Source organism: Mustela nigripes, chromosome 18 (genome assembly GCF_022355385.1).
Source record: "Mustela nigripes isolate SB6536 chromosome 18, MUSNIG.SB6536, whole genome shotgun sequence".
NCBI lineage: Eukaryota > Metazoa > Chordata > Mammalia > Carnivora > Mustelidae > Mustela > Mustela nigripes.
The window spans coordinates 15,506,359-15,522,740 of record NC_081574.1 but is presented as its reverse complement, the minus strand read 5'-3'; the positions used below and the strand labels follow the sequence as shown (position 1 = coordinate 15,522,740).

General features: G+C 40.1%; 1 protein-coding gene across 18 annotated transcripts in view; it reads left to right on the top strand.

Annotated features, from left to right (window-relative positions):
• SORBS2 (sorbin and SH3 domain containing 2) overlaps nucleotides 1-16,382 on the top strand; it is a 208,996-nt gene that overhangs the window by 71,649 nt on the left and 120,965 nt on the right. The window lies entirely within an intron of this gene.

Here is a 16,382-nt window from a genome sequence, read left to right as displayed (position 1 = left end):
AGCCCCGCTTCTGGTTGTTGCTCTCTGCTGCTCTAGGCTAGTTAGATGGCTTCCACCACTGACTCCCCAAGTTTCTCCGGCTCTTTTTCTGAAGTCACCCTGGCCTCGTATTACCCAGCTTCTACTTTACCGTATGTTACTCCTCTAACTCATCATGGAGAAATCTACCCAAATCTAGCCCCTCAAAAATACTCAGTTCTCTTTACCCTTTCAGGATAAATTGTTTTCCATCTTTGGATGGCAAAAGTGGAGAAACCGAGAGAATATATTTTTGTTACTGTATCTATTTTCTAGGGCTGCCATAACAAAGTGCAACAAATTAGGTGGGTTACAACAAAAGAGAAACATTGCCCCACAGTTCCGGAGGCTAGAGGTCTGAAATTAAGATATGAGCTGGGACTTTTGCCCTGGCTAAGGACTCCAAGGGAAGAATGCTTTCCTTGCCTTTCCCTAGCTTGGGGTGGATGCCAGAAATCCTTACATTCCTTGACTTGTGCCGGATCATTCCAGTCCCTGCTACCATTGTCAAGTGGTATTCTTCCTTTTTCTTATGTTTTATAAAGACAACGGCGCCCGGATTCAGGGCCTACTGGAAACCAGTAGGACCTCATCTTAACTCGATGACATCTGCAAAAACCCTATTTTCTAGATGAAGTCATTTTCCCAGGTATCGGGGATTAGGACTTCACAGTATCTTTCTGGGGCACAATTCATGCCACAGTAACCACTCCTGGACACTGGGTCATCCTCAAGCAGGGAAGAAGCTCCAGAAAATGCATCCCGTGCTCAAAGCACACCCATCAGTCCCTTGTCACGGCACTCACCGCTCCCACATCCATGAAACTGACCCCTCTGCGGGGGTCAAGGAGACCACAGTCTCCTCACTGGCAGGACTGTGGCCCAGGCTATTTCTGAGTAAGACCAGAGTACAGACGACTAATTGCCCATCACTATCACCAGGCACTTTGGTCTCCCTGAGAAATCCTGAACTGCTAAAGCACAAAGAGTCCCTGGAAAATAACTACCTGAACTTTAAACCCACAACTTACTTCTTCCTAGTTACTACGATCATCCTTACAATAGATGACTCTTCTCTGACATCCTTTCTGTCACATTTTGAGGCTCTTCTTATCCACCCACAAATGTTGAGATTGTCTTTCAAGGGGATGAGTTTTTCTAACGCTTGATGCGTCCCTTGATTCTTGTGATACCAGAATGCTACAGAAAGCCCTGGAGTTATGTTTTTCCCACAGAAAAAGTTTGTAAGATTCACCAGTCTCCATCGCGCTTTCCAAATCCCCCTGAGGCGTTACTTTTAAAAGGGAAGTTATGACTTCCTCAATTCTAAATCAGGTTTTCAGTGTGCATACTTTTCCACAAAGGGGATTAGATATCAGGGCACAGATACCAGACGGTAGAATGTATTATTCTCAGGGTGCCTGGGTGGCTCAGGGGCTTAAGCCTCTGTTTTCAGCTCAGGTCATGATCTCAGGGTCCTGGGATTGAGCCCCACATCCGGCTCTCTGCTCAGGGGGGAGCCTGCTTCCTCCTCTCTGCCTACTTGTGATCTCTGTCAAGTAAATAGATAAAATCTTAAAAAAAGAAAGAATGTATTATTCTTGATGGATAATAATAATAATCTGTGTGATACTTTTAATCCTCCATTTGCATGCCAATTTGACTGAATATCTGGAAACAGAGACAAGAGGCAGAGTGAGAGGGAGAGTCCACTTTCTAAAAGTCAGTGTGTGGTCACTGCATCAGGCTGTGTAAGGACAAAAGAGAATCTACTGAAAAAAGAAATACCAACAGGCTTAGTTAGGTATGACAGAGCAAAGCCATTTTATAAATATTTTGGGAAGTAGATACGAGAGAGTGATTTGTGAGGTGGTTATTTTGCATTTTGCCACATGCAAAGCCGATTGGAATTCCTCATATGCATACGGCATCTGAGCTGTTGGCCCTTTGGAGACGAGTTCTAGTCTAAGTTCCAGCTCCTTCCATATTAGGGGGGCGGCCCGGGGACTTCTATATCCTGATGAGACTGTGCACTGAAGTGATAACAGATGAAGAGAAGGATTTATTTATTTTTTAAAAAGATTTTATTTATTTGACAGAGAAACAGTGAGAGCAGGAACACAAGCAGGGGGGAGTAGGAGAAGGAATGCAGGCTTCCCACTGGGCAGGGAGCCTGATGCGGGACTCGATCCCAGGACCCTGGGATGACTGAGCCACCTAGACACCCTAAAGGAAAGGATTTAAATTCATTACTGCACCTGTTGTTGGGGGTTTTTTTTAAGCCATTAAAAGAGCATGGATACTTGACCTTGAGAAAAGGATGCAAAATAGTGAGTGGCATGAATCTTCTGGATTAGGGGAAAAAGTCTATTTAGTGGTGTCCATAAGAAAGATACTCAAAAGCAGATAACATCAGTTTTTAAAAATCCTATTAATATACCATTTTATCAGTCACAGCGGACTTGGGTGCGAGGTCAGCGTAAAGCCCCCTCCCAGGTTTCACGGTTCCTGACGCTTGTTTACCTGTTCCAGTAGGGAGGCCAAGGGCCTGGCTCCCCCTTTGGGCGGGATCTCCTCTGGTTTGTGAGTTCTGAGGCAGGGCCCCTAGTTGAGCTACCCCCATTCTCTGAGACAGGCCAGTGCAAACTGCCTTCTGGCGCCTGGGCCTCTGCCCAAAGGCCTGCTGGGGTCCCATGAGGGATCTCTGACTGTCCTTTCTCATAGGAACCCAAACCAAACCTCCTCAAGAACATCTTACCAGAAATGCTGTGTCATCAGTGTTCTATTGTAACTCATTGAATGCCTATGTTGTTGCCTTTATTTTTGAAGACGCGAAATTGCTGAAACATGACTTAGTCAATTGCTGAAACATGACTTAGTCAATTGCTGAAACATGACTTAGTCAAGCCTCTCAGACAGGTCCCTGTGAATGGGAGAGGGCTAGTGTCTCAAAAGAGAAAAGGGTGGTTTTACACAAATTTATCTCCTCCTCGAGAGGGTAAACATTTGGGGATATTTCTTTCCTGTTTTTCAAAAGAAAAAAAAAGTTTATAGTGACCTTTCTAAAAAACAGAATTGGAATTATACTGTGTTGATTTGCAGCTTGTACTTTTATGTCATTGTTTTCAGAATATTTTCCCAATCATTAAGTATTCTTTTTAACTCATTAGCTGCAAAGGGAATTATACAGTAAATAAATAAATTACAACACACCCCCAATGATAAAATACTAAACATTTTTACCTCTTAATATTAAAGGAGTCAGAAATTCTTCTGCATCGAGTATTGTATTTTTCTTATCTCTTGAAAAAAAAATTATGTAAGTTACACTGTATATAAAATGTTATTTTTTTTTCCTGAAAAGTAGATCATGATAATTCTAAAATTGTACAGAACCATCTGAATGTGAGTCATTAGACTGAGAAGAGAAAGAGAAAAAGGGATAATGTGCCTTCCCAGAAAACTGAAGATCTGCATTACTCCTTGTAGTTCACGGGCTGGAAACTAGGGATGTGGGCAAATGTTAAATTGGGTGATTTTCTAGAAGTAACTGACCCTGAGTAGTCATGATTCAGAGCCTTCAGAACTGCTACGTCAAGTGGCTGGACAGGAGGGGTGTTATCTCCAAATCAGTTGAACATAAAGATGAGACGGACGGGGTAGGCGCTCCCCATCCAGTTCTGCTCTTTACTTTTTCAGAAAAGGGAAATACAGAAGAAAAGCCTGGCTGTAGACCCTTAGAGAGGAGTCCTCAAAAAGACTGAAGATATGTTGGGATGCCTCAGTCAGTTAAGCATCTGGCTCTTGATTTTGGCCCAGGTCATGATCTCAGAGTCCTGAGATCGAGCCCCATGTCTGGTTCCAGGCTCCCTGTTCAGAAGGGAGTCTGCTAGAGATTCTCTTTCTCCCTCTCCCTCTGCCCCTCTCTGTGTTCTTTCTTTCTGACTCTCTCTCTCTCAAATGAATGGCTACATCTTTAAAAAAAAAAAAAAAAAGGAGTGAAGATTTGCCCAGCTGCTGTGAGAAATGGGTAGAAAGTCAATGAAAAATCGACTCCCTTTGTTTTTCAAGCATGCAAACTTAGAGTCCTCAGCAGCTTTACTCTAAACAAGAGTTTTACTTGTTTAATGCCAGTAGAACTTACACTGTACCACATAAGAAAATGAAGGAGAGTAAAATATAAAGAAGCCGTCTCTCTGAATTAGAGATTTAGCCTTTCTGTATGAGGATAAAATAACCAACATTAATAGAATTCTTCTCTTTTGCTATTCCCTGCATGAAACACTTTACATGTTATTTAATTCTCACGCAACCAGTGGTAACTACATACCATTCTGTTCTACCATTGAGGAAGGAAAGTTTGGAGGACTGACTTCATTCATTCTTTCAGTATTCCCTCATGGATTTGACTCCTAAAGTGTGACCACAGAGTTTAGGAGTTGGAGATACTGTTAGGAAAGGAATGGGCCATCATCTCTGCCTCCTCAAGGAGCAAGTGGGACTCACAGCTGTGATTTCCATTGTCTGCCTGTCTTCGAAGCCCTGAAACCCAACACTACTAGTGTGATTTAATAACAAACCTGCGAGATCTCCCAAGAGACCGGCAAACAACATTGCATCTTCATTTATTTTTCTTCCTGATTTGAAAATCACCATAATTAGCTTTAGAATTAGGAAATAAAATTATTAGTGCCATTTTGCATCATTTTGTGATGGCTAAGGGAATGTAAGAGGTGTCTGATTCACCAGATTTAGAAACAAGGCCCTGTGGTTTTGCTAGTTCACCAAAAATAGTCTTAGCAGCCTTGACAGAGGAGACAGGAATGCTTGGATGGTGGGGACAGTGAAGGAAGTTTTCACCAGTTTTTGCTTAGAACACAAGATCCATCACGATTATCAAAGTTAGAAGGGCAAAGACGGAACCGTAGCAAAATATTTTCAATGATTCCCAGACACAAATCCAGTTTGTTTGTTTGTTGGGTTTTGTTTTTGTTTTTGTTTTTTGTTTGTTTGTGTGGCAATTCAAAGGTCCTTATCAAGCTCACGGCCGGGTGAAAACATTTGCTTGACAAATGGTAGGTGGGGGATGGTAGAACCAGAGCCTGAAAGCATGGATTCATGACCACACTCTTTTCACCACACCAACCAAGGAGACTTCTTGAGTCGCTGGCATTCTGTTAGATCTCTGATCTCCACAAGGCAGAGAGAATCTTTTTTTTTTTTTTTTTTAAGATTTTTATTTATTTATTTGACACAGATAGAGAGACCACAAGTAGTCAGAGAGGTAGACAGAGAGAGAGAGGGGAAGCAGGGTCCCTGCTGAGCAGAGAGCCCAATTGGGGGGTGGAGGGGAGGCTCCATCCCAGGACCCTGGGATCATGACCTGAGCCAAAGGCAGAGGCTTAACCCACTGAGCCACCCAGATGCCCCAAGGCAGAGAGAATCTTAACGGAGTCCTATTCTTGGGCTGGTTGGATAAGTCCACAGACCCAGAAAATAAGAAAAAGAAGCACTCTGCTTTTGAAATAAAAATCTTCTTCTTTTTTTTTTTTTAACATTCTAATAATCTTCACAAAAGTTATTCCCCATAGGTTATTAAAATTCAAATTATTTAGAAGAAATTGACCATATACACTTTAAGCATTTTTTTTTTTTTAATATTAGACTCCTGGTCAAGTGTTATATCACCAGGATGCATATAACCTTAAAATTAAGGCCCATCATATTCCCACAAGAGTTACTCATCAAAGAAAGCATAAAACCTGCCTGGAGCAGATTCAGGGACAAACATTAACTAGTAATTTAAAACAGTGACTGAGGTGGTTTTATTTGGGTTTAATTATTTCTCCCAAACAAGCTGTTATTCTTGCTTTATCTTAAAATGTGTAGAAAGCCTGGCTTTATCAAAATAAAATAAGCCTAATCACAGGGTATCATTTGGAAATCAGATTTTTATTAATGTGTAATGATTTAAGAACCTTGACAAATAAGCCTTGTGTGTCTTAATAAACACATTTTATTTTTTTTAAAGATTTTATTTTTTTTATTTATTAGAGACACAGCAAGAAAAGGAACACAAATAGGGGGAGTGGAAAGCAGAGAGCCTGATGCAGGGCTTGATCTCGGGACTCTGGAATCATGACCTGAGCCGAAGGCAGACACTTAAAGACTGAGCCACCCAGGGACCCCTAATAAACTCATTTTAAAAGAAGCTTATTGAAGAGAACCCCTCAGGCATTTCTTTTTTTCATGAAGGTATGATCTGATTTGGAAAAAAAAAAAATTTAATTTGGTAATCTGGTAACAAAATTATTATTTCTGCTAATTTCAAAAGAAAATCCAAAGTACTGAAATAAATAAGATTGGCTCATCAAAACTGTCCTACACTGAGTATGATAAAGAACCGATTATTGAATTTATTAAAATCTTCCTAACTTCTTCTATGTGAGTTCTATTACTTTGAGAGTAAGTCACTAATACACTATGTTGATTCTGATAGAGATTCTCTCTCTCCCTCTTCCCCTCTCTGTGTTCTCTCTCTCTCTCTTTTAAATGAATGACTACATCTAAAAAAAAAAAAAAAAAGAAAGAAAAAGAAAAAAAAAGAGTGAATATTTGCCCAGGTGCTGTGAGAAATGGGCAGAAAGTCAATGAAAAATCTAGACTCCCTTTGTTTTTCACACATAGACTTAAAAATCTTCAGCAGCTTTACTCTGAACAAGAGTTTTACTTGTTTAATACCAGCAGAACTTACACTGTACCACATAAGAAAATGAAGGAGAGTAAAATATAAAGAAGCCATCTCTCTGAATTAGAGATTCAGCCTTTCTAACTTAAAATCTATTTAAGTTAGCTGCCATGTGACCACAAGAAGTAATAGATCATTAATGCAAACTGTAGACATTCCTTAACAATCTGTCCGATTTCCAGAGGAGAAGAGAATTTAGTTTGATGAAGCTATTTCTATCACATCAGTGTTGATTGAAGGGAGTGACTCATTTAGTAACCATGGAGACGGGGCCAAGGAGTGTGAAGAGAGGACCGTGTGTGTGTATTTCCAGATGCTGCTGCCTTTGTGAACGCATCTGGCCGGAGATCTAAATCTGTTAGAAGCACATGCAATGTCTCTAAAACCAAACTCATTTGGTTTTGCTTTCCCTTCACACTTTTGTTGATTCTCGGTAGTAGCCTCAAGTAAATATAAAACAAGGCAACCCAATACTTCACTCACAGGACCCTGTGTTCTTTCCAGAAATGTTTCTCTTATTTAAAGATGGGTGTCCCAATGTGCTAAAAACAGACCTTCCTCTCAGACCCATTTCTAATACTTCTATTTCTGAAATCCCTGGTCAATGTCCAGGTTCCTATACTATATTTATCTTTATCTGTATATTTATGTTTTTCTATTTTGCTTGCATCTGTTTCCATAATTTTCTAATATATCAATCATATATACTTGTAGGACAAACAGTACAAGAAAAGAACATCAAGAAGATAAGCGCCTAATCCCCTTATTCACTCAAGCTAAGTCTAGTGTGTTAGTGTGTGGAGATATATATATCTCCTTAAATGTGGTTTCCAAAACTATCAATGGTTCAGCTTAAGTAGTTCCTATCAAGTGACCTTTGTTAGATTTAGTATTTCTGGGGATAGGTCTTTAAAAAAAAAATGAACATGTGAGGTGCCTGGGTGGCTCAGTTGGTTAAGCATCTGTGGTCAGCTTGGGTCATGATCCCAGGGTCCCAAGATCGAGCCTCCCATTGGACTCCCTGCTCAGTTGGGACCCTCTCTCTCTCCCTCTGCTGCTCCCCCTGCTTGTGTTCTCTCTCTGTGTCAAATAAATATATATATTTTTTTAAATTAGGATGAAGGGGTGCCTGGGTGGCTCAGTCAGTTAAGCATCTGTCTTTGGCTCAGGTCATGATCCCAGAAGTCCACATCAGGTTCCCTGCTCAGCAGGGAATCTGCTTCTCCCTCTGCCTGCCACGCCCCCTCTTTGTGCTGGCTTGTTCATCCCTCACCCCTGGCAAATAAATAAATAAAATCTTAAAAAATATATTAAAAAAATAAAAATTAAAAATGAGGATGAAAATTTTGGATATTTTTCTATTTAAAGTCAAATTCTACTAATCTGTTGCCTTGAAAATTCAGCAAGGATTTCCTGAAAGGCTACTATTTATAAGTCACAGTGAAGAATACAAAAGTAAATAAAGTATGGTCCCTTACCTCAAAAAAAAACCCCATAAACACAAATAACAAAGTAAGACAAGATGAAGTACCTCAGACAAAGAAACACATGAGTTTAAATGAGAGAATGAAGAATTTATGTTGTTTGCGATGAGTCTCTAAGAAATGGGTGTGATTTTAAGAGTAATTAGGAGTAAACCCAATGGAGGAACCTATCACAAAAAATGTAACTCAAAATCCTATCTACCGTGCTACACCAGTCATGCGCTCTTGGAAGACAGAGACCTGTTTTTATTATCTTGGCACCCTAAGACCCAAAACAATGTCTGACACATGGCTGGCCCCCAGCTAAAATGCGTTCATAAAAGTCCAATGAAGGCTAAAATGTAAAATGCACCTAAAAAGGAGATGCAAAAAATCCAGTTTGACTAAAGAACAGACTATAAGAAGGGTAATAGAGTATAACGTCCTGAAAATTAGGTTGGGAACATATTGTGCTGGGCTTGACTTGGAATTTATTAATAGATAATGTGAAGTCACTGTTCCTTTTCAAAAGATTGACCTTGCAACAACTGCACGATGCCATTGAGAGAGAGAGAGAGAGGGAGAGGGAAAGAAGGAGGTACGGGGCTGGGGGGGGTCAAGAGATAGAAAAACCAATGAAAAGATGATGATGATAACTTCATTGATACAATGAAATCGGCTGAAGCGATGAGCCAGAAATTAATAGCAGTGGCCACATGTACTATCTCAACAATAGCAAAACTCGTAATAAAATCAACAGGACCTAGTATTTAGTGATCAGTGCTATAGCCAAGCACAAAGTTAGAATTTTGATGAACTACCTCTTGGGATTCCCACCACAGAATTGGAATACGCAGTTTCCCTCGGTGGAGAAATTGACACTTGGAGAGATTAAGTAACGTCCTCGAGGTAGTGCTGCTAGAGCAGTACAGGATGCTGTATTTTGTTTGATCCTCTGGGACAGAGTTCTATGTGGCAGGTGTCCGGAACCGACATTTAGAAGCTGTGTCATAGGCAGCTTCTCCTTTGAATGCAGAACAGGATCCGCTAGAATATCCAGCACCCGTGGTGATAATTCCAAACTAGAACCTTGGCCGCATCGTGCATTTTGCGGGATATTTCCCACCCTTTTGTGACTCCTGGACGAGAGCAGGCTCTGATGGTTTGTAACTGTTGATCCAAAGAATGCTGAAGGTCACTGTAAATATTAACAGGAGAAATGCTCGAAAATAGATGTCTAAATCTTTTTACGGAACTAGTCAAAGATTTACTGTAATTGCTTTTTTAAAAAAGCTCTTCATTAAAATATGGGGCACCTGGGTGGCTCAATAGGTTAAGCCTCTGCCTTCAGCTCAGGTCTTGATCTCAGGTCCTGGGATCGAGCCCCGCATTGGAAAAGTATTCTAGCATGGCTCAGAAAAAGTGTTTTGGGAACACAGAAAGAGTGAATATAGTGGATACCCTGGACACATGGAGAAGCTGACTTGTGAGTCTCTCTCCGTGTTTCAGACCATGAGAGATACATGAGTGAGTTCAGATGCTATTTCTGATTGGGGAAGATAAATTGTATGTTACAGGGTTTAAACAAACTAAGAGCATTTTTAAAAACAAAAAATTTTTTAAAAGAATGAGTAATTAACTCTGGGGTTGAAAAGCCTTGAAGAATGGGTGGAATTTGGGGAAATAAAAAGGTTAAGGAAGTTCTAGATCCAGATCGGGAAGACAGAATGATATCATGGTGGATGTGTGGAGGGATGTGGTGGAAACTGTGATACTGAAAAAGGAAAAGAATTAGATCAGGGGATGGCCCTGAGATCATTACAGACCATTGAAAGTTGGCCTCTCTGGGAGTATCTGGGTGGCTCCATCCGTTAAGTGACTCTTGATTTCAGCTCGGGTCATGATTTCATGATTCCCATTAGTATGGAGTCTGCTTGGGATTCTCTCTCTCCCTGTGCCTCTGCCCCTCCCCCTACTTGCACTCACTCGCTCTCTCTCTCAAGGTAAATAAATAGAATCTTAAGTGGAAAAAAAATGACTTCTCCAATGATGAAGATCCCCTATAACTTCTGAAAGAAGGGAGTGAGGTAATTGGGTTAGGTTTTAGGAAGACAGCTCTGACAATAGTACGAATGGTGGTGAAGAGAGGTAGGAAAGTTCAGTGAGATCTTAAAAACAGATCTCACCCGTGAGATCTTAAAAGCAAACTGTAAATCTGATCATGAGATGGCCCAGCAGGACTGTCACAGAGATCAATTCTGCAAGGATCACAGCACTCCCCAAAATAATTGTTGAAAGTTAACTAACTAGCTCCTTCTGGTAGCTATGAAAACCATTAACTAGCTGCTCATTTTTCGGTATTTCTGTGCATGAAACTATCCCAAGTATTCAATGAAAACACACAAAAGTTGTTCCAGCACTGCTTAGGATCTAAATTTATACTGTCTTTTTTTTTCTCTCCCCAAAATACCCAAGCATCCTCAAAGAAAGCCAAAGCAGTTGCATGTAAGTCAAGGAACCCACGATCTTTTTAGTCCTAGGCTTCTTGGATTGTTGACTCTACTTGGAAGTTGAAACAATGAGGGGCTAACTTAGACCCTCAGAACTGCTTCCTAATGTCTGGTTGGAAAGGAATGGGCAAGGATTGGAAGTATCAGGTGTTGACAAGCATGCTAAAAACCATGAAAATTGTCACTTCTTAGAGACCTGCACCTCGTATACAAGGCATACCCAGAAAAGTGTGGAAGGAAATAAAGGGGCTGTAAGTACGTCGCGTTGCTGGAGTGCGGATTAGTACACTGCAGCTGCCCTCTCCTGTTCCTTATGAACCCAGGACATTGACATTCACTGAAGCTAGGTCAGCGTCCTGCTCTGTGGCTGTGAACGCCACCCGTTCCTCAAAGACCCTACAGAGATAACTGAACTAGAAAGATACAAGCTTAAAAAAACAAACAAAAAAAAACTGCGTAATTGCAAAAGACACACTCCCCTCACACAGCCCCCAACTCTCTACGCCTTAACAAATACTGGAAATTATTCTAAGGAAATGACTAGAATAAGGCTCAGAATAGCGCCTGAAACAAATCACTGTCTCTGCTTTTTATGTGTATCGCGCATAGTTGGTATTGGCCTGTGGGTTATTTTTTTTTTTTTTCCTAGATTCCCTTAAAACCTCACAGTTATTTTCTCATGATCCTCATAGAAATAAATCTCTCTGTTAACATATGTTGCTTTGGTTTAAGCCCATTAAAACATATCTCGTTCCATAATCCATAATCCAAACTAAGTTGGTACTTACTCTCCAAAAACACAAGACCGTTTTCAAAGTTCTTAGAGGAGATGGAGTGAAAGAGTCCTTTTCTGTGTTCAGTGAAGTTGTTGCTGTGCTAGAGAAAGGTGTCTGTGTTATTTCAGGTGCTTCCTTCAGGACCAAAGGTGTACCCAACATACAGTAGGCCTTTAAATGGCTCTGGGACTGATTAATTTCTCAGATGTTTTCCTTCTCCCTTTGATGATGGGAATTCAGCTCTGGTCCACTTAAGCTATTAGACAAATTAAATTATACTACATCTTAGAAAACTGGTTATTTTCCTGCACTCTGGGTACCCATTTTGGGTAGAGTTCTAGGTAACATTAAAGGACTATTAATAAAACCTCAGGTGCTTCTAGTGGATAGACACAGAATATCAGTAGTTATGAGGGCTTCAGCCTTCAAGTGAAGGAAAAAAAAAAAAAAAACAGGTGATGTTTTTAGAGTCACGTAGGGATGAAGGAAAAGGATCCTTCTTGTTTCTTCAAGTGTTACTCTTACAAAACCGTTTCAAAATTCTGACCCAGAATAACTACTGATCCAGCCCTGATTATGTTCTACTGTGAATCAGATGCCAGAAATGATTCACGGTAGATGACCATCCTGTAAAGCCTGCAGTGATATTCAGGATTTTCACACCTCAAAAATACCCAAAAGGGCAACATCGCTGCCGTTACATTAGACTAAATTGCAGAAACAGTTTTCCATATAACACCACTTTCTAATTAAATGCCCATGTGGATGATAATAATAATCATTAGTATTATTAAATGTAATTGCTCATAATTGATGAAGATTGAAGAATCATTTTGAGATCTCAAGAATTAGGAACTCGCCTGTCTTGTCAGAGCTCCATAGATGTTTTTATTAAAAACAAAAACAAAAACAAAAACAAAAACAAAAACCCCAGAAAGTAACATACATTCCTGACACCGTTCTCCAAATAAGTAGACAAAGTTTATACATTTCATCAACCTCTTTCATCACCTTGTCAGCCCTCCTCTACCAACATTTATTTTTGTGTGGGGTATTCTGAAGTGTGATTAGCTCCAACATCTCTTACTGAACTCATGACCCTTTAACAGCTACCAGTGGTGTCCATTTTTAAAATGACTCGGGGCTTAAATTATTGTTTTGGCTAAAACCTAAAGAACTCATTTTCCTTCCTTACAGTGTTTTGCTACACATTAAAAAGGTTGTTTTGGAGGAAAATTGTAATCTCCCATAATAGGTTCCTCTAAATTATTTGGACGTTGAGCAACACAGACCAAATTATAAGGAACCAAAGTCTGTAATTACTAAGAGGAAGACCTCAGTTCTCTGAAGCAGGGCCCTTCCTCAAGTGATGGGTTTAGTCTCCTAAAACGGGTCTTGTTTTCCCTTCTCTTCACTGCATTTGTAAACAAAAACCATTTTGCTCTTGCAGAAAGATCTGGTATTTTCTTATTCTACTTTACAGTAAAATATTTGGCTCCTTTGAAACTGTGGTCTAGGGTTCATCCTCTGGTTATACCAAAAAAAAAAAAAAAAAAAAAATTCTTTCTCCACAGCGTTTGCCTCCCAACCTCATTTGCATTTTGCATCTGGAGCAAAATGGCAGTCGAAAGTGAGAAACCAGTTTTGTCTTTCCCTGGCGGCTACAGAGTTTGCTGAGGGGGGTTCGCCGCTACCTGCTCTGTACTCTTCCAGAAAGGGAAAAGAGTCAATCAGGGCAGCAATCTTGTCTAGAAATAGATAACAGATCAAAAGTTGCTGTCACACTCAGAGAGCAGGAGAATTAGGAAGTTGGTTTTTATTGCAATTCATTTTTTGTTCACAGGGTCCTGAGATTGTCTCCTGTGTAGCCCGACTGCTCCCAGGAGGTAAACAAAGCACAGCCTTTAGCGTCACTCCCCTTTCATAGGGGAGAGAACAGGTAGAGAAGTGACAGGCCTACGGTCACAAGGATAAGGAGATGGTGGAAACTTGGCTAAACCCTAAATTTTTTTTTCCCCCAGCTTTCCTGAAGTATAACTGACAAATAAAATTGTAAGATATTTAAGGTCTACATGATTTGATGGATACCCTCTGAAAGCATGCCCCCATGGAGTTCATTAACACACCCATCACCGCACGTGTTTACCCCTCCCCCACCTTTTCTTGGCGATACCATTAAATTCAGCATCTAAACCTGTAAAGCCCGATTCTACCTTCCTCATCCCATAATGCCTCTGCCCAAGGGACAGACTTCTCAATATCTTCACAGTGAAAAAATAGTAATTCATTCGTTCAGATGATACTGTAAATATCTTTCAACAATTCAGTGAATGCATTCTCTAGGTCTCAGAATCGAAGGATGGTAAACAAAATGTCTCGTGCACCCAGTATAGTTTTCACGTAAAGTGGATTAGCAAGGAACACCTGGCACCCAGGCCCACCCAGGCTTCTGCAAATTTTTTTTAGAAAATGTCTATGAGCCCTAACAGTGCCCCTGTCCCTGTACTGTAAAGACAAAATGCATTATATGCACAATGCGTTGTATATGAGGGAAGATACAGCTTGATTCATGAATTGGTTGTAGTTACCTTCTCACTCATAAAGAAGTTGCACTAAATGGGAACATTCAGAATCTACTCTTATAACATCAACTCAGGAAAATGAGGAATTCAAGGCATTTTTTGCAATTTATTTTCTAAACCTCAGAATAAGTAATATCGTTTCCTACAATACATTCCATGAATATTTTGTCTTTTGTGGTTTTGGCCTCTCTTAACTGTCAGCTAATTTTTACTGATTAATAAAGGGATAAATATTGGCCCTTAAGGGCTTTATATTTAAAGACTTTACAGATTTATAAATTCCATCTTATTAAATATATCATGTTACTGTTTGATGGGCCTCAGGTTGCTTCTTGAGGTACTGAATCATTTAAAATTCCACTGAAATTTCTCTTTAAATGTACTGTTATCATTAATAAGTTCTCTGGAAACTTAGAAATTAAATTTTGTATTTAATTTAGGCAATTGTTTTCAATTGTTCATTTCGGGAATTCAATTAAATGCATGGTAAAGTTAAAAAATAAATGTGGCTTCATGCATGTCTTTTGAATATTTCTCTAACAAAGGCTCAGTAAGGACTGTTTAAATGTGTGAAACACGGTTTAGTATTTGGGATAGAAAACCGTGGAACATGGGAGTTATGTCTTGTCCTTGTCAAGGAGCTTACAGTCCTGTGGAGATGATAAGTCATTCAAGGATGGAAAAAAGAAAGGAAGGAAGGGAGGAATGAACAGAGGGAGGCATGGAGGGAGCAAATGAGATCTTCAAAAGAGGCACAGAGGTTAGAGTGCCACCAAGAAAATGTTTACTGCTAGGAACATGTCAACATTTCAACATGCGACAGAAGAAAAACAAATTTACCCTAAAGTTGCAGACTTTCTCCTTGTAACTATGCATAAATATAAATTATATTATGTATATTATATATGCTAATATATTATATTTATAACATGCTGGGTTCCAAATGCCACAGTCCACGCACTGGGATAAAAGCTCAGCGCTGTTACAGAGACCCCCAAACAATAGAGGCTTAAACGGGAGAGATGTGTATTGGCCCCTCAGGGAAAAGTGCAAATTGGTGATGTAAGATGAGGAACCCTGTAATTATGAAAGACCTGGGCTCCTCCCTCCACCTTGAACACCACGTGGCTTCCCTTTTATGGTCAAGATGGCGGTCCAGGTCCTAACACCGGGTCTGCACTCCAGCCGGCAGAGAGGAGAAAGAGGGAAGGCGAGAGGAATATCCTTTTCCCTTTAAGGTCACAGCCCCTCGGAAGGTACACGCGTCATTTCCATGTGAGACATTCATCCACCAAAATTTGGTCACAAAGCAAGGGATACAGAAATGCAGTCTTTGTCTGGCTAATGCCATGTGCCCAACTAAAACTTCTATTCTAAGATAAGAAGGAAAAATTGGGGAGGAGAAGACACCTCTCTCTGCCAAGTGTAGTAACCAGGCTATAAGCCTCCACGGCAGAACTCAGTTTTTATGTATAAGAAAGGAAGGTTCTTTGTTTTTTTTTTTGGTTTTTTTTTTTAATATCACATATTACTTGGGCTTTCACGTTCAAAACAGATTAGAAATGCATCTTGGATGATTTCACAATCAAAGGAGGAGTTCTCACCTTGTCAAGTGCTACTCATTTGCAGCTGAAAACTAACACCTTATGCTAAGCTAGTCAGAGCCAGATACAATTAATTAGATTAAGCTTGTCACTAAAATATCAAGACAAATGGCTTGAAACATGGCACTTTCTCCCTTTGCCTTGTCCCCCCAACCCCCACCCCGTGTGGTTTATTTACAGTAAAAAAGTAGGTTGCAGGATAGAGTTGCAGAAACTGATCCTTATAAAGGTTACTCTGTACATCACATGACTGATAACTGAACGCCCAAGAGAAAAACGTATCCGAATTGTGTTAGCATAGACTGCCTTAACCTGAATCACGGTTAATAATTGATTACAGTGTATAGTTCACACTGGGTTTAGAGTCTATAAAAATAATACTGGCAAGTCTGTTTACGTCATTCTCCTAGGAACCTTCTAGATTTAGGATGAGAGCTGGGACTCGCACCTGCTGCCTCTCCAAACCAGAAAGACTGAATTTTCCTTTTTCATTTTTCTTGCTAACCTCTCTCTAAGCAAGTGATTTGCCAGAGTAGTTTTTTTAAAGGCACCATTTAGACAACTCTATTACATACTTTTCTTTATACAATAGGAAATGATAAGCTGTTTTATTGAAAACCAGGTTCTGTTTTAGAGACATTGGGCTGCTTTGTAATGGGATCCGATCATCCATTTATGGAA